Source organism: Pantherophis guttatus, chromosome 5 (assembly GCF_059756535.1).
Source record: "Pantherophis guttatus breed Tessera chromosome 5, ASM5975653v1, whole genome shotgun sequence".
NCBI lineage: Eukaryota > Metazoa > Chordata > Lepidosauria > Squamata > Colubridae > Pantherophis > Pantherophis guttatus.
In genome coordinates, this window is record NC_142067.1 from 29,636,331 (window position 1) to 29,662,472 (window position 26,142).

The window sequence follows — 26,142 nt, forward strand, 5'->3', positions numbered from 1 at the left end:
CCATTCCAGTTATTATACCGTACTTAAGTTTTATCCACCTTACTTTTAGATACCCAGGACTAAATTTATACATAAGAGACCTGTGACTGAGCAAACTTCATTTTTAGGAAGTTGCACATATACTAGAAAGTAAATATGTACTGCTGTGAGCTGCCGGGGTCCTTATAACATAAAGTCAAATAATGTCTGCTGTACCCCTTATTCCGTAGGCAGGTAGATTCCAGCAGCTGCCAAAAGGGAAAACTTGTTTTTAGCTGTCAATGTTTATCTTGTACAGACCTGAAAAATAGTTTTGGATCCTGTGAGATAAAGAGAAGATTATAAATGGAAAATTATATTAAGGTATGAAAACATTGTCATTTTATACCCAGTAGCTGGCTGAATAATTTAGGGAATAATTATCTGATAGGAAACTACTATAACATACCCAAGGGCCAAACATTAACAATGTTGACAAAGAGAAATTGCTGCTAAGTATCTTTTATCATGACTGGGTGAATCATGGGACTCTATTCAGAATAAAAGTACCTGGTAAAACAAACCTAACAAAATGATAGCTTTTTTATCCATTTTTCATTATGGTTCCAGCCATGTATCCTATATTACTGTTAATGTTTATCAAGCAAGATGAAATTTTAATTAGATTATAAGCATGAACAAAACTTGTAAATTACACCAATGTCTTCCTGGACTTTAATTTTTGAACAGAACCAATTATGTTGCTGTTATTTCAAGATTCCTATACTCTCTTTAAGCCCTATACATTTATACATAACCATGTTTTCTATAACTGCAGCCTGTATTAACCTATTAGTGAAAACCAAAACAATGTAATGTTGATGTTTATACACTTTTTGATGGATTGTGTGCTATCAGATTGATCTTGACTCTTAGCAACCACATAGATTTTTTTCCCCTTGATGATCCATCCCCAGCCTGAACTTTGAGGTCTCCCAATGGTACACTCATTTTCACTGTAGTTAAATCTATCCACTTTTTTGTTGAACACTTGTGTTTTTTCCCCTTTTTCTTTCCATCTTTTCCAGTACTACAGCCTTCTCCAGCAAGCTAGACCTTCACATAATGTGTCCAAAGTAGAATAATTTGAAGCTGGTCATTTTTCCCTTCAGTGAAAATTCTGGATTGATTTCTATGATTTGTTTGTTTTCTTGGCTGTGCGTGGTATTTTCAGGAGTCCTTACCAACATCAAAGTTCAAAAGTGTCAATATACTTTTCTAAAGTATACATCTGGCATTTCTTTTTCCTTATAGGACTCTAATATTTTCCCTTATGGGACTCTAATAATTGCAAAAATGGCAAACAATTATGTGTGCACATTTATGCATATTTCTATAGATGTAACTATGGCTAATATATCTGCTTAAGAAATGATGTATTTTATATAAGAGAAGAAAAATGTCTGCTTCTGTAGTTTCATTGAATTATAAATAACTTAGTTTCACATTACAATTTTATATTTCCTTCCTGCTGAAATTTCCGCAAACTTTAGAGAGAAGCTTTCTCTAAGTTTTTCCCTATAAAAAATGACAATAAGAGTTATTTTATCTTATCTTATGTACATCCCACTCTGAACATGTTGAACACCAGAAAATATATATTTTATGTGTGCAGATCATCCCAATATATTGCACATGTAGAGTAGTAACAGGTTCCTTGTCTTAAGCTACATACTGCATATGTTTTATATTGCATAATTTAGTATTTACTCGGGTTTCCACTCAAGAATGAAGCAGTTTCCACAAATCACATTTAAAAAGATCCAGAAGCAAAGCCAACTTTATCCCTTTCCATTTTATAATAGTTAAGAGAGATCCAAATCAGCATTCTCTTGCTTTTTAGTTCTTCACCATTGTTCTTCTTGCTGTCAGTATGTTTATCTGGATGTCTGAAAAGGAAAGACATACCAGAAAATGCATTGTCTTCCTAAGGTAGAAGAATCTGACAACAAGAATACATAGATGACTATCTCAATATGCATAGAGAAGTGAATGAGATGCAGCTAAACATCTATTGGGATTTAGGAATGGATTCAGTGAAATCATGCAGGAAGAATTTCTAATAAGAAAAATGTATAAAGGAGGTCTGTCTAATGAGAAGAATTATGCTATGCTGTGACATTTTATTATTTCATCAGATCACCTCCAAGTAAAATTGTATATATAACCTAATGGAAGTAACAGTAGTGTTGATAAGAAAAGGACAGTTCTTCTCCCACCACCTACTCCCATTGTAGACCTTACTAATTCTTGAAGATTAGGAAAGCAGGAACTAGCCAAAATTCCTATAAAGCATTTGAGAAGAAAAATTAGATGGATAGTGTATCTGATTTTATCCTGCAGGGAATTCCCCATTTTCTCAAGCATAGGATTTACCATAATGATGAGAGAAGCGTTCTTATTATACTTCCTCTTGGGTTTTAACTGAAGCAGAGATAGCCAGAGCTTCGGTTGACTCCTGAAAGATGTACATACTGAGATAATGTTTATACTGAGTTTATACACCTAATATCTAAGTAGATCTGAAAACAAAATATTCCACCCATTAGAATTTCTGTGTAATTCTATTTAATTCCATCCAGCAGTAATATCACAATATATTTTTCAAGGATAAAAAAAATAATTAATGGAAACAAATAAGTATTTATTTAAGAAACCACAAGGTGGGTTCAGTGTATTCAGAACTATCTCAAAAGTTAGCAGTGATTCTTGAGGGCTTTAATCAAGAATCTCCCATTTAATCAAGAATCTCCCATTGTTCAGAGGTGCTAGGGATTAAGCCTAGTATTTTCTTCATGTAAAGTAGAAATTCTATCACTACAATATTTCCCACAAAATGAAAACAGTAAGTTTTAACATTGGGGGACTGGAATTCCACAAGTGATCTAGGCCAGGAGTCTCCAACCTTGGCAACTTTAAGACTTGTGGATTTCAACTCCCAGAATTGAACTCTAGGAGTTGAAGTTCACAAGTCTTAAAGTTGCCAAGGTTGGAGACCCCTGAATCTAGGCAGTAATAGGAAAAGCAAGAGTGTATGAGAGGGTTTCATATATTGAAAAGAGAGAACAAAAATCCAACAGCAGTCATATAAGATGTTTTCCTTTTCAGAGGGAAAGACCCTACAGAATGACTACTGAAACATTGTCATATTTGCCCCTTTCATATTTGTTTCTTTTTGTTTGGCTATTGTGTAGGCCTTGAAATTTTTATTTGAAAGTCAGTCTTCTCATATTTTGAGAAGCCAATCTATTCCTCAGTGACCTTGATGGTGAAGTGATAGTGCTCCAAGGCCAATTTGTTGACTGTTGCTATGGTAATAGTTTTTCTTTTACAATGTCATAATGACAAGGTTGACCTTAAAATACTCAGTAGTGGAAATTGCACCTAAAATGAATCCTTCTCCCTAAGGACCCATTACTTCTGACACTGCTTTTAAAATCTTAATTGGCACATGACAGGGCAATCAAAACTAAATCTAAAATCTGTTTATATTATTCACATTCATGTGTTAGTCAATGTATCTGAGATAAGTGTTTTACCATGCTTATAAGTGATTAATTAATTTAAGAAATTCCCTTAAAAATTAAGTTTATCTATTTTTGCATCAGGCTGCCATTTTATATATGTGCCCATATATTCCTATTAAGAGAGCCAGTTTGGTGTAGAAGTTAAGACAGCAGACCAGAAACTAGTCTGTAAGTTCTATTTCTACCTTAGATACAAAGCCAGCTGGATAATTTTGGACTAATCATTTAGTCCTAGGAAGAAGGCAATGACAAACTGCTTCTGGAAATCTTGCCAAAAACTGCAGGGACTAATCCAGGCAATCATCAGGATTCAACAATGGTGTGTGTGTGTGTGTGTGTGTGTGAAGACACACATATCCAAATAAACTTCTAGTTTCATCCAATTTCTTTCTTTGCCTAGGTTTTTAAAAGATTGAAATAGAAGGGAGAACTGTCATTTGCTGATATTGTTCAGCGTACATGAATGCCTGCATGTGTATATGCACAGAGAAAGACAAATATTTTGTCAGCAAATATATATATATATTCCCTAATATTTATATTTTTGTCAGTTTATTTATGAACTGCATCACAAACTTCAGAAAACTACAAAAATCAACATCTCACTGTGTTTCACTTGATATGATGTTTTACATTAATATGTAACCTGAATTATTTTTTGTTCCATTCTGACTTTTACAATAGTACTAATTTTCCAGATTAAGCCATTTCAAAGAAAATGCAAAATATGATAACTGAAAAGGAAGTAATAATGATCCTACTTTGAATTATTGATGTATTTACACAGTTTCAATCTTTAGTCTGAGGAAAATTCCATTTCACTTCAGCCCATGAGCCTTGAGATAAAATTCAATAATCAGACCATAAAGCTAGAATTGGTGTCTCTAGATAATAGATGTGTATTCTGTAGCTATGGTATGTTGAATTACAACTTCCTATAGCCTTATTCAGCCTTGTCAATGGGGAGGAATGCCAATAATTGCACCTCAGCAACTTTTGGATGACCGATGTAAAAGGGACATATTGAAAAGGGAATCTGAGAATAATAAATGCTACAACAAAATTGTCAATAACTTTTACCCTCTCAAAGTCAAGGGGAGACAAAGAACAGTTTGTTCTCAGGACTGAATGCCCTGCTTCATGAGGCAGGCAGTGGCTCTTTTAGCTACTTTAATTTATGCCATTTAGAGTTAAAACTAACACTCAGAATATAACCAAAAACGTAAGGTTTAAAATAAGGTGTCAAATGTTATTGCAGCTATAGTGCTATATTTTGGGTCAATTGATCATCTTGATTATCTTTAAGCATGGCAGCACAATGTATGTGTCTGTCTGTCTGTCTGTCTGTCTGTCTGTCTGTCTGTCTGTCTGTCTCTCTCTCTCTCTCTCTCTCTCTATCATCTATCTATCCTCTATCTCTATCAATGACTCTCTTTGTAGGTGTGTGAGGCTGTTTGTGTGTACATGTTTCTTTCCTTAAGGCATCAGACTAATCTTGTTTTCTTGGTTTGAAAAAGTTCACATCTTTGTTTTATCATGTACGTGTATTCCCAACTGTCATTTATTCCTTCTCTGCCTTGAAGTATAGGATTTCGAGGCACAAAGTCAAGCCAAAAAAAAAATTGTTCTGAGCTGTTATTTGTGAAGCGGGATATTGTAGTCTTATGATTACCAAATATCTTTAACAGATAGGCAGCCAGCTATCATAGTCTTCAGTATACACAAACTGCTCTCATAAGCAATCTAAAGACATCCTGTTTCCATACATATTGATTGGCAAGCCATGGTACATACATCTTGATCAGTCTGTTTCTGGTGATAACCTTGGCTGATTGCTGTAAATGAAATGGCACAGTTGGCAGAAACCCCCCATCACCTTTGCTATGAAACATATCAGGTGCTTCAGTAAAATTCATTGCTGTTTACAGCCAAGAACAATTTATAGCCTGGTGTGCCACAATGATAGCTAATCAGGTCAAAACAATTCCCTTCTTTGGACCCTTTCCATCATCAAATTGTTCTTGTTCAGAAGAAGAAATTGCATGCCATAGGATTGCATTGGCATGGTCCACAACAAACCATCTGTTCACTTCATTCCATCTGTTCTCCATATGAAAGTAATACTTTTCGGATAAATCTCTCAATTTGCAAAGGGAAGGATATTGCTAATCCTACCATACATATGGAAAAGGCTGAAGAAGTACAATAAGCCAAGAATGACATATCTAATTGTGTGAGCGAATCATTGGCAGAGATGAAATTGAGAACCAACACCTATATTTCAAGCTTCTATTCAAAGACCCAGGAATTATGTCTGACAAGAAGTTATCACCAGAACAGCTATATTCATATTTCTAAGGAGCACAGAGGCATAAAAACCCCAAAGGTTAATCTTTCAGCTTTGAGAAGCACAATTGTACGATGTATTTGATATTAATTTTGTTTTTTGTATGTTTTTATGTTGCTTCAGTCATGTAATTCTAAGGACATGAACTCTTAGGTCACTGTTTTAGTATATTCAAAGCATATTGAATATATTCCAGCATTGAAAGCTGGAAAAAAAGAACATTACCAACATCATGTTTATTTTCCTTGAGAAGATGATGATGATGATGATGATGATGATGATGATGATGATGATGATGATGACGATGAACATAATGATGATCATGATTTGAACCTGGAAGTTTTCTCATTAATCTTTGAAAGGGCTAATGATTCCCCCACCATCCTGTCAGAGCTGAAGAAACATTTTGGATGAGAAGTGAAACATCCTTAAAGAAAAACCAGAAAATCCAGCTGTGTCAGGTGCGCCTCCGTTCAAAACTCAAGAAAGGAAAACCCCAACTCCATGTTTGTAGAGAAAGGTACTTTTACTGAGTATGTAAAACTGAATGCAGTGAAAGAAAAGCAAATTTAGAGGCAATAGGCGCAAAAATTACATATTGAAAGCATCTCCAAATCCCTCTCCCCAAGGACTCAGGTTGAATGTCCAATCCATATCTCCCCAAGGTGTCATGTGGGGTACTTCAGGCAGCCCCATCCTTCTGGTATGCCAGGGCAGTTGACCTTGACAGTTATCATCTCTCTCCGCAGCTGCTAAGAAGACGGTAAGAATTTTCCTCCCCTTGTCCGAGACATCTCCACCAGCTCACTTCTCTCCCTCCCAAATACCTACAATAACTCCCCCCTCCCATTACAATGACAGCCGAAAGCAAGCAAGTATCATGAGGCTGACAAGCTGCCTCTTCAAAAAGCACCTTTGGGTCTTTGAAAGGGCTTTCCATTGCCTTCTCAAATCCCTTCCAATTGCTAGAATTCTCCTGTTGATAAAATTTCCCCTTGCATTTCTCTTTACCCAAATTTATCTAGTAGTATCAACCCCAACATGATTTACTGTGGGAAGCACCCTATTTTTCCTGATTTTCAAGTTAGCTTTCCCTTATACTGTATATTTAATGGGATGGTATTATAGAAGCTATGGTTTCCAATTATTTTTTTTTAATCTTGGCACTTTCATAAGTGTTTTGAAAGAACTAGCAAGCTTAGAAGGATCCACAAAGAGCAATGCTTGTCACCCGGGCACTGATTCTCTTGATTTACAACTGGTCCTTTGCAGGATACTGCAAAAAAATTAGATAAAAAGAAGTAGCAGCAGATTCCTGGGCATGGTGGGCTGATTGACTTTTAAAATAAGGCAAAACCCATAAACCTAGGAAGCATGTTGGATAGCAGCTGAAATATTGGATACCTTTTTCTTGTTGGTATCTCCTCTGGGTTCTAAAGTTTTAACCAATATATTAACACTGAGACAATGCATTCAAATGTTTTTAAATAGGATTTCCATTGGATGCTAGTCCTATTGACATAAAAACTCTGACTCTCTGAAAAAAAAAGTGAATCAGAAAAGTTTGACAGAAGTAGTGGGCCCTCCTTATTTAGTAGCTTTCTGTATTTGGCATGAGGATACCTCCTTACTGATAACCAAATGCAGTGTTTAGTTTTACAAAGCTCACTCATCAGTTTCTGGGTAGAAATGGTGAACAGTAAACAGATTATAAACAGTGAATAATATTGTATTTCTGGAAAAAAAAATTCCAAAAGAAATAGACTGTGCAATTAATTTCACATATACTGTAAATTCACATACCTACCAACACTCACAGAAATATATTCTTGATTCTCCCCCATTGCATTTTAAAAATCCTTACCTAAGTTTTATTTTACCACAAGATAAAAATTATTATTAATTTCAACTTTAGTTCACCTAATACAACTTCACTTACCTTTAGTAGGAGATAAATCAATAGAAAATAACTTTATATAATCTGCAGATAGACTTACTATTAAAATGTGTGGTTATCTCTTTTTTTTTTTTTTTTACTGACAGCACTAATTTCAAAATAGGGGCATCTGTAGTTTTTACATGTATAATGTACAGTAATGGATATGGAAAAGGATAGAGCTTTGATTGCCCTATCATCTGCCAATTGATAGTTTGTGAGTGTTGCTGAAAAGAATATAAGGCAGTTACACTGTACTACATCTATCACCTTTCTACCTATCTATCATCTATCTATCAAAAGCAACTCTGGCAGCACCCAACAATCAGATAAGATAACGAATGTAAAAACAGCATTTTTAAGTATAAAAATCCATTTTATTTATAAGGTAAAGGTAAAGGTTCCCCAGCACATGCTGCTAATCGTTTCCAGCTTTAGAGGCAGTGCTCATCTCTGTTTCTAAGCTGAAGAGGTAGGTAGGCAGAAGCTGGGACAAGTAATGGGAGCTCACTCCATTACGCGGCACTAGAAATTCAAACCGCTCAACTGCCGACCTTCTGATTGACAAGCTCAGTGTCTTGGCCACTGAGCTACCATGTCCCTTTTATTTATTTTATTTATATAAATAAATTTATTTATTATTTATTTTATTTATATAAATATATTTATATTTATTCATATAAATATCATAAAACCCCAAAGTACAAACCATAACCAAAAAGGGCATAAGAATGGCTCTCAATATTGGAACCATCTAAGCAAGTCTCTGATTCCCTAGGAACTCAGGCCTGATAACAAAGGTAAGTCTTGAGGACCTTTTAGAACAGAGGTGTCAAACTCAAGGCATCATGTTGTCATTGTTAAGTCCTCGACTTACGACAGGCGTCCCTGATTGGTTAAGACGCATGGACTTGCCGGCGGGAGAATGTTGCCTTTCTATTGGTTGCTTGGTTTGACAGCTGTAGTATAAATAGCTGTCAAACCCCGTTGTTGTTGCTCTGTTTTTCTCTCTGCCCGTTCTGTTAGCAATAAAGGTTCCTGTTTGACTTCACCTGGTCTCGCCTCAGTTAATGACCCCAGGGTTGCCTTCATAGCACTGGCGACGAGGATGGGATACTGAGAACAGAGACAGGTGGTCAACAGCTGAAGTCACTAGCGCTAAGCCAAGGCGCTCAGCTGAAGTCACTTCACGACGAGACGTCGTGTAGAAGAAATTCCTCTCAGAAACAGAGCCCATCTGTCTAAGAATGGCACCTCCGACATTCGCCCCCTTCAACCAGACTACAGAAACCTGGAAGTCGTATGAGGCAAGGTTCGAATGTTTTCTGGAGGCGAACGACTACACGGGGCTGACCAGCAGCCGGAAAAGAGCGCACTTCTTAAATGCCTGTGGTCCCGAAATGTTTTCAGTCGCTATGGCCCTGCTAGCTCCGGTTCCAGTACAGTCGGTGCCATGGGAGGTCCTGAGGGAAAAGCTCAAGCACCACTATGAGCCCACCCCTTCACGCATCGCTCGCCGGTATGCTTTCAGGCAAATCTTACAAGCTGAGGGAGAGTCCATCAACCATTACATCGCCTCCCTCAGAACTGCTGCCTTTAACTGTGAATTTGCCGATCTAGAAGACTCCCTCCTGGAGCAGTTCGTGTGTGGTGTGAGGGACCCGAGGGTGCAACGACACTTACTCGAGAGGAAAGATATCACCCTCGCAACTGCCATTGAAGAGGCGCAGGCTTGCGAGCTATCAAGCAAGTCCACTCTAGAGATTCGCAAAGCGCAACCCAGCGCCCCCGGTAACAAGCCCAGCACCGTGCACTCAGAAGAACTAGACCCTGAGGTAGCAGAAGAAGAGGACGATGAAGTTAGCCGCCTTAAAACTGTCAAAGGACAGGGAAACCCCTCAAACAAAACCTTCATGGGGCCCCCCTGTCAAGGGTGCGGAGAATTGCACCCTAGAGCGGCTTGTCGCTTTAAGACCACCATCTGCCGCAGATGTGGGAAAAAAGGGCACTTGGCACGGGTCTGCCGGGCCAATATACCTGGCACACCATCCAAGCCCCCCAGCAGACCGTTCCAGAAAGGGCCAAAGCCAGGCGGTGATTGTTTCGCCATTTCCAGGGCCAACAACGTCCCTGCTAGGTCGGCCCGCCAAGAAAAAATTAGTCCCAACAAAAAAATTTACCTCACGGTAACCATTGAAGGAACCCCGTGCCGGATGGAGCTAGACACAGGGTCATCCAAATCTCTGATCTCCTGGAACACCCTGAAGCGGCTGAACCCAAAAATGCAAAAAAACGCCCTCCTGCCAAGCCAAGTTCGCCTCAGAGACTACCAAGGCAATGACATTCCCATCCTTGGTGGCGCCAATCTCCTTGTAGAACACAGAACCTTCACAGGCAAGCTACCCCTGCTCATCGTGAGAGATCCTCTGCCCAGCCTGCTTGGACTTGATTGGTTTGGCGCTCTGGGGCTGGGCATCACGGGCATCCATTCCACCACCCCGCATGATTTTGAAGACATCCTGGCAGAATTCGCAGACGTCTTTAATGAAGAGTTAGGTAAATATAAGGGGTCACCCATCACCCTCAATCTAGACCCTAGAATTGCCCCTATTAGGCTTAAGCCTCGACGAGTGCCTTTTGCTCTCAAGCCATTAGTCGATAAAGAGTTAGACAAACTCATAGCCCAGGGTATCCTAGAGCCCACGGACCACGCCCCCTGGGAAACCCCTATTGTCATACCCATCAAACCTGATGGGTCAATCCGCATCTGCGCGGATTACAAAAATTCCGTCAATAAGGCGCTCCAGGCCAATCCATATCCAGTGCCCATAGTGCAACATTTATTGCACTCCCTGGGCAAGGGCTCCATTTTTGCCAAACTGGACATGGCACAGGCTTACCAACAGCTCCCCGTTGATTCGGCCACTGCCGCAGCCCAAACCATTGTCACACACAGGGGAGCATTCCTGTGCCATCGTCTCCAGTTTGGCATAAGCGTTGCCCCGGGCATTTTTCAGGGCCTTATGAAACGACTCCTGCAGGGGCTGCCTGGAGTAGTCCCATACTTCGATGACGTCATCATCGCAGCTTCTAGCACAGCAGACCTTAAGGGGAAGCTAAGGACCGTCCTGCGCCGTTTCCAAACGGCTGGCCTCAGGCTCAAAAAAGAAAAATGCAGGATTGGGGTATCCCAGGTAGAATTTCTAGGCTATCTAATTGATGCCTCCGGCATTCACCCCACACCATTTAAGATAGCTGCCATCAAAAGGGCCCCCACACCCACAAACAAAACTGACCTACAAGCCTTCCTTGGCCTCTTAAACTTCTACAGCTCTTTCCTCCCTCACAAGGCCACTGTTGCTGAGCCCCTTCACCGTCTTTTAGACAAAAAGACCCCCTGGCGTTGGGGCACCCGAGAAACCTCCTCCTTCTCAGCAGTCAAATCTCTTTTGACATCTGAGGCAGTCCTCGTTCAGTACACGGACAGCCTCCCCTTGATCTTAGTGGCAGACGCTTCCCCCTTTGGCATTGGGGCTGTCCTCAGCCACGTCCTTCCTGATGGCACAGAAGCCCCAATTGCCTTTTACTCTCGCACGCTCTCCTCCACAGAACGTAATTATGGACAAATAGACAAGGAAGCCCTGGCTGCCGTGGCGGCTGTCAAGCGCTTCCACGAATATTTATATGGCCGTCCGTTCACTCTTGTGACGGATCACAAGCCCCTCCTAGGCATATTAGCTGGCAACATTGCAACACCCCAGGTCCTCTCCCCCCGCATGTCACGCTGGGTCGAATTTCTGGCTGCCTATTCTTACAACCTCATTCACCGTCCTGGCAAACACCTTGCCCACGCTGATGCTCTCAGCCGCTGCCCCCTCCCCATCTCTGTCTACGACCCCTCTCCTATTTCTCCTGTCCTTCTTATTGACTCTTTACATCTGCCAATCACTGCTGCCGACATTGCTGCCCACTCTGCCAAGGACCCCATTGTCCGAAGAGTTTTAGACTGGGTGCGCAGGGGATGGCCACCAGGTAATGTGGGACCTGAGTTCAAACCCTACTATATGAGGCAGCACGAACTTTCTGTGCTGCGGGGGTGCCTGCTATGGGGCAATCGAGTTGTAGTGCCCACCAAACTACAACAGCCAGTCCTAGAAGCTCTGCACGAAGGACACCCGGGCATAGGAAGGATGAAGTCCCTGGGACGCAGCTATGTCTGGTGGCCGAACTTCGACCACGCAGCCGCCCAGTGGGTTGCAGGGTGCCAGCCCTGCCAACTCTCTAGACCAATGGCCCCCGCGGCCCCAGTTAGGGAATGGGAAATGCCCAAGTCACCCTGGTCAAGAATCCATGTGGACTTTGCCGGGCCCTACCATGGGCAGACTTTCCTAGTGGTGGTAGATGCCTATTCTAAGTGGGTAGAGATAGTCACCATGGCATCCACCACATCTGCTGCACTCATAAGAGCCCTACAAGGACTATTTGCCACCCATGGGCTGCCAGACGTCATTGTCTCGGACAATGGCCCCCAGCTAGCCTCCGCAGCCTTCCAAGTGTACCTAGCCAACCACGGGATTCGCCATGCCAGGGTGGCACCATTTTGCCCTGCCAGTAACGGGCTGGCAGAGAGGGCCGTGAGGTCAGCCAAAGAAACCCTATCACGTTACGGCCATGGGGATTGGCAAGAGAAACTGACCCGCTACCTGTTGGCACAACATGTAACTCCATGCCCCTCGACCAACAGGAGCCCCGCAGAACTTTTGATGGGTCGACGCCTTCGCACTAACCTCGATCGTCTTCACCCTTCCTACGCTCCGGATGCGCCCCCAGACTCCACTGGCCGACACCGCAACTTCGTCGTGGGCAGCCCCGTCTATGCCCAGAACTTTGGGGGTGAACCAAGGTGGCTTCCCGGGACTATCGAACAAGTCACTGGCCCCTACTCGTACCAAGTCCGGTTGCCCGATGGCCGGCTCTGGCATCGCCACATTAATCAGCTAAGAGCTCGCTTAACGCCCAGGCCAGAAGACCCAGCCGACCTGGGAGACAACACAACAAGTCCAGTCCCTGACTACATACCCACATTCCCTAACTCAAACCCGCCTCCGGAACCAGTCTTACCATGCCAGCCGCCTACCGAAGAAGTTGACGTCAGAGTGCCAGACGAGTCGCAGGGAGTTCCGCCGATCGCAGAGGTACCTCCAGCTCCTGCCGCCGCCGAACCTGTACTGCGCAGATCGACCCGGCCGCGCAGGCGCCCTGCCTACTTGGCCGACTACGCCTGTCCCATCCAGGAGGGAAGGGGTGTTAAGTCCTCGACTTACGACAGGCGTCCCTGATTGGTTAAGACGCATGGACTTGCCGGCGGGAGAATGTTGCCTTTCTATTGGTTGCTTGGTTTGACAGCTGTAGTATAAATAGCTGTCAAACCCCGTTGTTGTTGCTCTGTTTTTCTCTCTGCCCGTTCTGTTAGCAATAAAGGTTCCTGTTTGACTTCACCTGGTCTCGCCTCAGTTAATGACCCCAGGGTTGCCTTCATAGCAGTCATCATGTGACGTATCATGACTTTTTTCCCCTTCACTAAACCAGGGGTGGGTTTGACCAGCGCATGACACATCCAGCCTCAGGCCATGATTCTGACACCCCTGTTTTAGAATATCAAAGGTTTCTGGAATGTGTGGGAGTATGAAAACACAGATGAGAAGCCAAACTTCCAGCAGCAATATTTATTGCAGATAATGACTCAGTAAAACCAACATGCAATTTCTGGCTGACAGCCCCTTTTAAAGGAAAACTGTCAGCCTTTAACCAATAACTTTAAAATATGCACTTGCATGGCAGAAGGAAAGCATTTGCTCATGCCTGCGTGGATATAACACCCCTTCCCCCTTCCTCAGGGAAACTTCGTACACCACAAACATAATCAAATTGGTCTATGGTGGCTTCGTGTCGACTGGCGGCTCTCCTGTATATCTGTCGGATCCTCACATGTCAACTGAAATCTCAACGATTCTTCGAATACATCAGATGGCTTACAAATACTCTCTGCCCTCCCCCCCCCGAACATATCCCTCAGTCGGAGATGGGGAAAAGCGAGACGAACTCCACGACAATGGACCCTCAATAACAGGTGTTTCATTCTGCACTGGCCTCAGCCCTTCAGATACCCTTTCACTGCATTGTCGTCCCTCTCACTCTTCTGGATTCCCATGCCAGTTTACTTCTTCTAGCACAGACATAACAGTTTCCTTACTATAGGATGGTTCTTGAATACTTCCACTTGTTGAAGGAACTACTGTGAGAGATTTGAGATAATTCAAATCAACACCAAATAAATGCAGGAATTTAAAAGTTTTCTTGGGCATCCAAATTGTCCATACTTCAGAACACATTGTTTCTATGTTCATAAAGAACAAAAAGCATAAGCAATATTATCTTTAATATTTTAATACTTTAAAATAATAAAGGAATATAGTTTTGTTTCATTTGTTATTTTATTCTATATGGACTGGCATGTACTATCAGGGACAGGATAGTAGAATTTCCAAATCCATTGATTTTATGGCAATAAGAATCAGTCACTGCACTTGGCTGATTGCTGTCTCTAGCTGTATAAGCTCTACTGACCCCATTTCATTTTTGGTAAGAAATTCAGGGAAACTTTGCTTTAGGAAAATAAATGCCCAAGATGGGGAGTGTGAATATACCAATCTCCCTTTGATATTGGACATTATATGCCTATGCATATTATACACTATAACATGGTAATACTGGGCCACACATTATTTCTGTAATTTTCTCCATAAGCTTTCACATTATTAGAAGCATTTTTAGTGTTTTCTTTTTGTTTTCCCAGAGCCAAAGAAATTCCACTGAAATTCTAAGTATATATTTTAATTTTAACTTAGCATCTAAGGAATATGTCTTAGTGCCCCGTTTCACTCTCCAAAGATCTATAGTCATCCTAGTCTATCACATTCCAAGTAAATGTAATTAAATCTTTAGAGGTGAACACTTCCAAAGAGCCTTCATTGAGTCAGGAAACAAAAGCAAAAAGAGAGGCTGCAGAATGGAAACAGAATATATAATAGCAGAGGCAACAGTGCCAATTAAAAAGAAACTAAGGTGAAATTCACTACTAAAACAGATTCTGCAGAATTTTTATCTAAAGGACTCTGAAACTGAGACAGAGAAGGAGGAGGAAGACTCATATGTGAAGAAAACTTTTCAGGTGGTATATATAAATTAAATGTTAGCATACTTAATGCAATTCTTAATGTCCCATTGAATCATGTAGCAAAATAATTGTTTCCATTTTTTTTCTATGGAATTTAGGGAAACATGGCAAATATTTAGCTTCCAGAACAGAATCACAAAGTTTGTACAGATCATTTAAGCCAGGGATGTCAAACTCAAGGCCCGGGGGCTGGATCCAGCCTGTGGGATGCTTACATCTGGCCCATGGGGCCAACCTGGAAACAGTGAAGAACTGGCACACAGTGCTTCTGCCAGTTAAAATGGACCTTAAGAGGCTCACATGTAGCCCTTCTGAGTTCCATTTTCGCTGGCAAAGGGTTGCAAGAGGCCGTGGCAGCTGAAAATGGAGCTCGGGAGCCCATTTTCACTGGCAGAGCACTCAGGCCACCACAGGTGCCCCCGACACGAATGATGTTGAGCTGGCCCCACCCACCCAGGCCACGCCCACCCCCACGCTGAGGTCAAACATAAACCTGATGTGGGCCTCAATGAAATTGAGTTTGACACCCCTGATTTAAGCCATCTAGTTCAATTCCTATTCAGTATGAATCCAAATAATACCTACAACAAATGGTTGCTTAGCCTCAGCTTGAACATAACCAGTAAAAGAGAATGCATTACTTTTCTAGGCATTTGTTTTCACTGTTGAACAGCTCTTATCTTAAAAGAAAAAGAAGAGAAAGAAAAAAAATCTTTTGCAGCCATAGACATTGAGAGGTATCTGCATACAATGTAAAGAGATGCGAGAGTTTTATGAATATTTGTCTTACAGTAATGCAATTTCTTGGAATAAGTTGTACATATACAACCCATTGTCTTGTGGAAAATAGTTCTGGCAAATTAAGTTTGACATTGGGAACTTCCCTTTTAGCAAGTTGCAAAGTGTGCTTGGCATCGGGAAGTTCCCTACCTCTGTACTGTAGTCTTTACAACGCTAATCAGCTTTGACCTGATGTGGCCTTGAATCTTTCCCTGCTCCTGTGTCACATTGTAATCTTACTGCTGACATTCATTAAACATTAAGATTGTTTGAAATGGTTGCCTTAGTGGCAATGCTTACAGAATCTGTCCAAGCTATTTTTGGACAATATATGACATTATTATTGGATTTTTTTCCCCCTGACATATTTACATGACTCAGATTTTAAGATACAATTTACTAATATCTTGAGTCAAAAGGATAAACATGTATTAAAGGCTTAGGTTTGACAAGGAACAAGTAAAGCTAAGAAAACACAAAAGGCTCATTTGGCCAGATGGGAGGAAGCAGGCGGGGGGAAAGTATTACGAAATGAATGCTGGTAGCAAATAAAGAGATTAGAAGTAAAGAAGAAATGTCAAAGACAAAAAAAGAAACCAAAATCCTTTGGGATATATGTGTGTGTGTGTGTGTGTGTGTGTATGATGTATGTATATGTATATGTATATGTATATGTATATGTATATGTATACACACACACACATACATATACATGTACATAGAAATATACATGTATACACATTTTATACAGATATTTAACCAGTGGTGAAATTCAATTTTTTTTACTACTGGTTCTGTGGGCGTGGCTTGCGGACGTGGTATGGCTTGGTGGGCATGGTAGGGGAAGGATACTGCAAAATTTCCATTCTCTCCCCACTCCAGGGGCATGATACTGCAAAATCCCCATTCCCACCCCACTCCAGGGGAAGGATACTGCAAAATTCCCATTCCCACCACACTCTGGGACCAGCCAGAGACATTTGCTGGTTCTCCGAACTACTCAAAATTTCCGCTACCGGTTCTCCAGAAACTGCTGGATTTCACCCCTGCATTTAACTATGTGATATCTGCACTTTAGAAATGGAACAGAATTAAACATACAGAGATTTTATCTTTTTCTGATATTTTTTATCACACCTTTATTATTTTTATATTCAAGGTGGTGAATATACCTAATACTCGTTCAATGTCCCATTTTCCCCACAACAACAACCCTGTGCTGAGAGAGAGGGAGGGAGGGAGGGAGGGAGGGAGGGGGGAGGGAGTGAGAGAGACAGAGAGAAAGCAACTTACCCAGCCACTATTCATGCCCAAAATGGTACTAGAATTCACAGTCTCCTGGTTTGTAGATTGGGACTTTAACCACTACACCAAACTCCCAGATGTACCCACACTGCTAAAAAAGATTTTTCTAAGTCTAGAATTGAACATTTGTGTCAAAGTATATTATGATACCTTTATTGGCACAAGGATGGGTAATTTAAGGTGACAAGGTGTGATTAAGGTGTGGCTTTTAACAGGACTGTAATCTCAAAAGGAAGGCTAAAAATCAAAAGGAAGAAACGATGTTTCTTCCTGTGTATATGGACATATTTAAATATAGAAAGGAAGAGTGGTGATGTTAGTTGCTTGAACTGGTAACATTCCACCTTGGGTTGTTTATTAAATATCCCCTGTTAATTAGTCCTTAGTTGTGTTTTGTGATATTGCACCCAATTAAGTATTTCAGCTCCCATCCCTCAATAGATATCACGTCTGATCTAAAGTTCTCCTTCAAATGCCTGCCTATGTCCTTTGCAGACTTAATAATGAAAACAGAAAACACAGTGGACAATAACCTTCCTTGTCTTCCTAATATAATTAAAGAATAAGGCTGGGAAGGAGAAGCTGTGACACAAAAAGTGAATACTGATGATGGACAAAGAAATGAAGTAGATATGTATAGTAACAAAATGAGCTGAGGAAGATAGGGATAGTACTATCATGAGTCATGAGCATCATTCTTTCTTATTCCGTTTAATCTTAGATTCCTTGCATAAAATTACTTTATATGGTCTTAGCTGCTGCTCCTTGACAAGTGTCTATCTACCAAGCCATCTACCAAGGCTTCAAATCCACTAAAGACCTATGATGCAACCAAAAATAAATATCTGTTTACATTTTATGCCTTTCTAGATTAGTAATTGAGGATGGCATGCCTAGAAGCTTTGTTTAGAACATTTTTAATTAAATTTATTTATTTATTTATTTATTTATTTAATTAATTAATTAATTTGTATACCGCCCTTCTCCAACAGGACTCAGGGCGGTGAACAGCCACGGTAAAAACACAACATATAAAATTTAAAAACAATTTAAAAAACATTAAATACTTTTGGCCGTCAATTTAAAATAACCCAATTAAAATCAATTATAAATTTAAAACCGTAAGGATGGGGTCAAGCCAGCCCAGCTAGATGGAATAGATGTATTTTCAGGGCCCGACGAATAGTAATTAAATAATTCATTCATCCAATTTATATGGCCACCCATCTCAAAATCATGACTGGACAACTAACAATATTTTAAAACAATATAAAATGTAAAAAAAAAACAAAAAAAAACAAAAACCCAGGAAATGACATTACACATGTAAACTTCAATGAGGGTAAAAATAAATTTATGAATGATAAACCAATCTAAACAATATATAGATTCAGCCACTCATCCAGACCTTTAGGCCAGGTTATATTTGTGTTTACAAAAAGGAAGAAACAAAAACAAATATAGTAATAGAATCAGATAAATAGCAAGAAATTTGTATATATAATTGATTTTGCTTTTTTCCCCATATCTGATAATTAAATATGTCTAAATTTCCCCAAAACATGGGTTCAGAACATGAATTTTTATGCAGAATACAAATATCATAAATGATAAGCAATACACTTTAGATAATATGGTAAAATTATGAAATTAGAAATTGCAATGAATTCTTTTTTAAGAATACAATCAAAGTAGGAGAAAAAAGATAAAAGAAAGAAAGAGAATGTGAAAAGTGACTATGGCTAAAACTTTATTAAAAATTACTTGCCTAGAAATTATAATCTTCCTTTCCATTATACCTTGACTGTTGATAGCTACCAATGTATTGGGAAATATTTCTGATTTATATTTTAATTTTTTCATCTATTCCATTTGTAATTTCCCTTAGAAACCATAATTTAAATGTCCAAATATGCCTAGCTGATATATAAAGGAATCATACTTTATTTAAAATTGTAATCTGAATAGATGCTCTTAATTTCTCCATTATGGCTATTATCCAAGTTTAGCTTCCTAGTTTGATGTTGTCAGCAAAATATGTCTTCTACAATGTTATATCAGATATATCCTTGTAGCTGAAGTAGGCATCATTTGAAATATCTCTGTTGTCTGTCTGTCTGTCTGACTGACGACTGTCTGTCTGTTTGTCTGTCTGTCTATCTAGCCTAATATATTTCTTTCAAAAATCACTATTTTTTGACTTTTTAAGATTTTTTAACTCTTCTTGACTTAAATAACTTGGTATTAACTTTGGGTTTGTTGTTGCGGTGCTCTGACGATCCTATCAAGTATTTTTGCACACCAATATTCAAAAACTTCTATTTAAAATGTATGCCTCATTTTTTTCCTTTGTAAACCAAACAACTTTATTATCATTTAGATCAGTGGTGAAATGTAAATGTAAATGTAAAAACGCTTTTTTAAAAGCATTTTTTCGTCGGAAGAGGTTGTAGAAAAAATGCTTTTAATTTTTTTTTTAAAAAAAGCCTCTGATGATTGTGCGGCTCAGCTGGGCATTGGGTGGGGGGGGACAGGGATTTTTGCTACCGGTTCTCTGAACCATCCACTGCTATTGCTACCGGATTAGGCGATCCGGTCCAAACCGTGAGCATTTTACCCCCGATCTAGATCCCTCTAATGCAGGGGTTTCCAATCCCCAGTTCTTGGATCAGCACTGGTCCACAGCATGTCAGAAACCAATCCATGCAAACAAGTGAAATCCCATCCATGGGATGCAGGTAGCATGTGAAACCACATCCCCTCTGATCCATGGAAAAACCTCTCTCCACAAAATCAATTGCTGGTGCCCAAATGATTGGGGCCGCTACTCTAGTGTCCAACCTCCAATTTTTCCTTATCGTTTTTTTTTAAAACCCTTCAAATATTCACATTTTCCATAGAAATTATTTTTCTAATTAGTTCAAAGCTATAATTCCAAATCTATCTGGATCCTTAAACTATTGTTAACTTTCCATAAACTGTATTTTAAGCACCATTTTATTTTATGATCAAAAAAATGTTTCCAAACTTTCAAAATCAGATTTAAATTTTCTTATTCTAAGGAAAAGGCAACTCATCTGATGCGTTGCCAGTCCAAAGGATCTTAATCCTTGCAATATAGTGGGAAAAAAAATACAAAAAGTGATTAATAAATTAGATTTGGTGGATATCTGCATTCTTAAAAGATTATGTTACAAGTGTGACCTTGATGAAACCCTCAACCTCCAGCCACTCAATTTATAAATCAACTATAAAATAGCATTTCCTGTGATCTATCCATAGGGGGTAGCTGTCTAGCATCACATGGATTTCTTCTTTTTCCAAGAAATTTCACCTGATCATCAATTGTTAATTCCATGGTATCAGGGATAGGTTGATAGGAGAAAACGAAAGCCATTTGCAGAAAATGTTTTGAATACTATTGTGAAATAGATTCCACTGTTCTTGTAGCTAAGATTGACAGAATGAAGAAAGAAAATGTTAAAATTTTCTCTTTTAAAAAAATTATGTAACTCTACTTTTCTTGTTTTCTTCAAAACATCCAAACAAGTAATTGTTACTTGAAATTTTCTATCTATTCTTAAACATTAATAGTGCAGATGGGATTCATGAATTAGGACTAATCAGATTCCAAAATTCTACAGTCTCAGTTATACATCCATAAAATATACATATAATGTACCTCCTCTCCCTCCCTCCCTCCCTTCCTCTCTCTCCACTAAAAATCAACACAATTCAATAGAGAGTAATGGGAACATAGTCCTTAAAAAATATTTCCCAAGTTATTTGTAAAATAAAGGCATTATGATGAATGAGATAATATGGCAAATTACTCATGGTATCCAACAACATAGTTCTGTTGCTATCAAGGCAAAGTAGGTCACAAGACAAGGATGTTCTAAAGAAACAAAATCTCATAATTGGACCCATCAAATCTTGCAATGCAGCCAGTTATACATGCAAGCTCTGAAACCTCCATAATAAGAACTAAAGAATGGAAAAGCCATAGCAGTAGGGATTTAATAATTAATCAAAGGTAGAACTTTCTATAAAGAAGATAGCAGCTAGTATAAAATTTAATGAGCAGGTGCTATGAGAAAGGAAGAAAGTACTGAAAATGAAATTCAACAATACCCACCATTGTTGGGTGCAATTCTGGGTACTGTCGCATAGCTTTTCATCTGCCTCTATGGGCTTCAGATAACAAAGAGGATTTACCTAAGAAATCTGTTGGACTCTTCATAATATATCTATTATTTCAAAAGTCACAGTTTTCAAAGTGTTTGTTTTTGTATTTATTTATTTATGGGATGTATACTGTATATTATTATTCAGGTATAGAAGACCATGTTTCCTCTGAAGATCCAACCACAGTTGCCAGTGAAACATTAAGAAATCTATTGTCTGGAGCATGGTCATTAAACACAGCCCAGCTCAACACTGCCCAGCCATTTTTACATTGAAGTCCTACTAAAGAGTTTAATACTGCTTACAGTGATACTCATCGTTTGCCACTCCCATTTCCTATTTTATCTTTACAATAACCATGTATGTAAAACTGAGAAAGGATCCTCTGTTTCATTAGAGTGTCAGTACACTGTGAAGTGCATCATTCTGCATGTACCCCACACTTTATCTTCTGAGTAATGTGTGGTTCTATATTCAACACAGTGGAATTTAAAACTGAAATTTTATTTTGATGTGAAGTTTGTTATTGGAGGGAGGGGAACATATAACAATAAAATGAAGTTTGGAAGACAAATGTTCCTGCAATACTTCATGTCATGTTAATTGCCACCAATGGGTATTACATAAACCAGATGGGTATACAGGCAGACTGACAAGAGCCAAATTAATTTACAAATGGATTTTAAAGAGAAAATCATTTTGATCCAATAATGAACTGACAGCAGGAAAATAATCAAGATTGCTTAATTACTAGGCAACTTATTTTTGTATCTCTTTTTTAACCTTCCTTGGCTAATCTCATACTTCTTCTTTTTTTTTTTTTTTTGGAGCGGAGGATGCTGTAATGGTTTTGCTTAGTTATAATGAACTCAGTCATAAAAACTGAATTCATGTTGAGAAAGGGAGATGTTTTAAGAGAAAAACCCATCTGTGAGAAAATGCTGCATTCTCCATCCTGTCTGCATTGTCTGTTCCTGCTGTCTTCTGAGATTGCCAGAAACAAAAGACAGCATGGTTCATGATAATACCACTAAACTTCCTCTCTAGGACGTTTCCATTATCTAACTTCACCCCACCAAATGTTTGAACTATGAACTGTGTCATGAAACATCACCCCTGCTGTCTTTTCATGAATGCCTTGTCACTGTGAAAATCCATACCTAAAAGAAGGAATATTCACAATTTTACAGAACAAACTAGTATTCATTTTGAAAATTTTGCCATAGAAACTGTTTTCATGTATTAAGAAAATATTTATGTAATTATTTTTTTTTAAAAAAGTGATTAGTTGTCTACTGACTTGTGTTTAAAACAGCTTTGTGCTTTTTTTAAACTTATAGTTATAATTTTAATAATCTATTAAAAATGCACAGTGTGAGAGATTTTATTCTAGTGCAGTTGAATGTTTAAATATCTCAGAAGTTATTAATATTTTAAATTCTTCATTAGATTCTGCTGGACCCTTTTTCCTATATAGACAATAATAATAGCAAAAGAACAATGTAAAATATAACGGAATTCTGAGCCATGAAAGCTATATAATTATTTGCTTAGGAAGAAAATCTTATATGCTAATCCCCTGTTCAGTGAAAATTTTGCATTACAACGATAGTATCATTGACAGAAAACTATTTCATATTTTGTTTTTTTCTACTCAAAGAAAGCTGTTTCAATCTATTATAATATCAAATACTTCTTAATATTCAGGGATTTCTTACAAACAGTTTAGTCAAACATCCTTTGTTGCAACTTCAAGCCTTGGGCTAAACTGCCTTCTGCATAATGGACCTAATAGATAGATAGATAGATAGATAGATAGATAGATAGATAGATAGATAGATAGATAGATAGATAGATAGATAGATAGATAGATAGACAGACAGACAGACAGACAGACAGACAGACAGACAGACAGACAGACAGACAATGCTTATATGCCATATTAATTTTCACACTCCATCTGAAAGGTGTCCCTTCTCAAAGTAAAAAAATATCCATTTTCCCCCCAACTTTTTTCTTCTAGAAAATTGGCTTCCTGCCTTGTTATTGTTCTGGTCATATGATCCCAACTTTTGTTAATGTTCTTAAAATAAAACATTCACGTTTATGGTTCACTGGGATCAGGTGACATTAGACATTAGATATTAGAGTGACATGCAGACATAAACACAGGGCTCTCTCCTCCTCTTTAACACTCCTCTTTAACATGAAGCCATTGGATGAGATCCTGTCCCCATCTGCATTAATAGAAAGAGTACAGACTTTCTGTATGTCCCACAGAATTTTGGCTGTGGGATCCAGGAGAAAAATCTTCTCTGATGTGGCTCCTGCCATCTGGAACACCTTACCCACTGAGATGACATTGGCTCCCATCCTCCTGACATTTTGAAAGACCTAGCTCTGCCAGATGGCTTGGGAACCCAATGGGAGCGCTTCATACTGGAGGTAGTTGATTAATTAAAATTCTATGCCACCTCGCCTCCTCAGGTGTGTGTCTGGCTTCCTTGTTTGTCATCTTGTCTCCATGATTTTATCTGCGGTATCTTTTTTTTTTACAATGGAAGATTTTAATGTTTTTATGCTGTAAATTGCCCAGTCATTGGATAAAAGATGGGTGGTAAATAAATTTTATAAATAAAGTAAAAGAAATAATAAAATATATTTCCACCACCAGCTCAAAGTTATATTTATCTTAACTATACATTTGTGCATATAATTAATAGTTAATTATGTATGTGCATGCTCATATGTATATGTACTCAAATATTAATTAAAATGAAGGACAACTCTTAGATGACATAGTATAACACATTTTTGTACCTATTTAATAAAATTTAAAAAATGAAAACTGACACATTAATATATACCTAAACTGAGACTACTAGATCATCAATGTAAAAGTTATTTCCTCCAGTTATGCATAATTTTGATTTTTTTTTCAAAATTATGAAATAGTTTAGGCCTGATTTTAATAAGTCTAACATCATGATATAAATTCCATCATGAACCATGAAAAAAGTCTTTATAGAGTTCAGATAGGTAGGTCAATTGTTGGTTTCAAAAACACTTTTTTTATATATGAGATGTTCTAATATATTCTCTCCTTTTCTATTTCAGTTCTTTATCCTCTGCTCTGCCCAAAATCTGTTTGATCCAGATTTTGCAAACTTCTCCTTATTCTTATTTCGCAGATTTCAAGTCCCAAAACATTCACTTACAGCTGCCAAATTCTTTTTTATTAGAAAATGTGTATTCCATAATATCATTTATTCTTGACAGTTTCTTTTCATGCATTCTGTCTCTATTTCGGACAAATGCCTGCTTTCATATACCATGGTTCCCTGAAAATAAGACCCTGTCTTATATTTTTTTCAACCCTGAAATAAGCGCTTGGCCTTACTGCCATGTGCTCAAAAGCCCGATTGGTCTTATTATCAGGGGATGTCTTATTTTGGGGAAAAGAGTGTACTTTTTCCATTTCATCTTTATCTGGAATCTAATCTTTGAGGAATCAACTCAACATGCATTCATTATCCACCCAAATTTCTCATTCCATAGTTACTGAACATTGCCTGAAAGTAATTCTTCTAAGTCTCAGTACAAGCTGGTATTCTTATTTTCAAGAGAAAGTTCTGTGTTTGGGTTTTAAGCATTTCATGCTACTTAGATGTTTTTAATGCTGCTTCTATTTCCAGCTGTTTAATTGATATTTATAAATATTGCTGGAAAATGAAGGCAAGAGTCATTCAAGGTTCAGAGCTAATTAACGCCTTTGATGTTTGTTACCTAACCACTGGATGGAGCCAGAAAACTAATTCTAAGATTCCTGAATTCAAGGAGGAGTATTCAGTAGTTTTTGTATTATCTTAACATATCTTAACATGTAGGTAGACATGCTACCTAGCTAGAAGGCAATTGCAATATACTGTTCTTTGACATCAGCCTTACTGTTTTGTTCAGCTAATTTATATGTAAATTCAATAAACTCAGATGCTCATGATTATATAGATAGGTTTGTAGGTACAGTATGCAGAGCTAAAATGAATAAAAAAGTGTTTCAGATATTTTCCCTTCTCTGGGATTAGGTTCAGATTTTAGTTTTATACCCATAATGGCATGTGTTCTAATACTCGAAAATCCTATATCATGCAATAGCTCTCCCTGTTCCCATTGTCCCTGTTTTAATATAATGTCCCTTCCTTCCACTGAAATTGCCTGCTGTTGTTCCTGTGAAAAAGATCAGCTATAGGCACTTAGGAAGTCTCAGATTTGCAAGTAAAGGAAAATACCTCTATTAATGGTAGCATTTTCACACAAAGGTTTTGCACCATTTCATCCCCATAACTTTTTAAAAATAAATTTGAAAATAATATTTGATCATTTCAACATTTGCTAAGCTTCAACACTGAAAAATAGAAAGAATATAATGAGCCAACCAAGACTCCTTTTACCTTAACACTAGAAACTGTGATAGATAGATAGATAGATAGATAGATAGATAGATAGATAGATAGATAGATAGATAGATAGATAGATAGATAGATAGATAGATAGAAGTAGATAGATACTGGTAGATAGATACCGGTAGATAGATACTGGTAGATATATACTGGTAGATAGATAGATAGATGGATGGATGATAGATAGATAGATAGATAGATAGATAGATAGATAGATAGATAGATAGATACTAATACCACTCTATAAAGCCCAAGTAAGACCACACCTAGAGTACTGCATCCAGTTTTGGTCAACACACTATAAAAGTCTCTAGAAAAAGTGCAGAGGAGAGCAAGACTGGAGA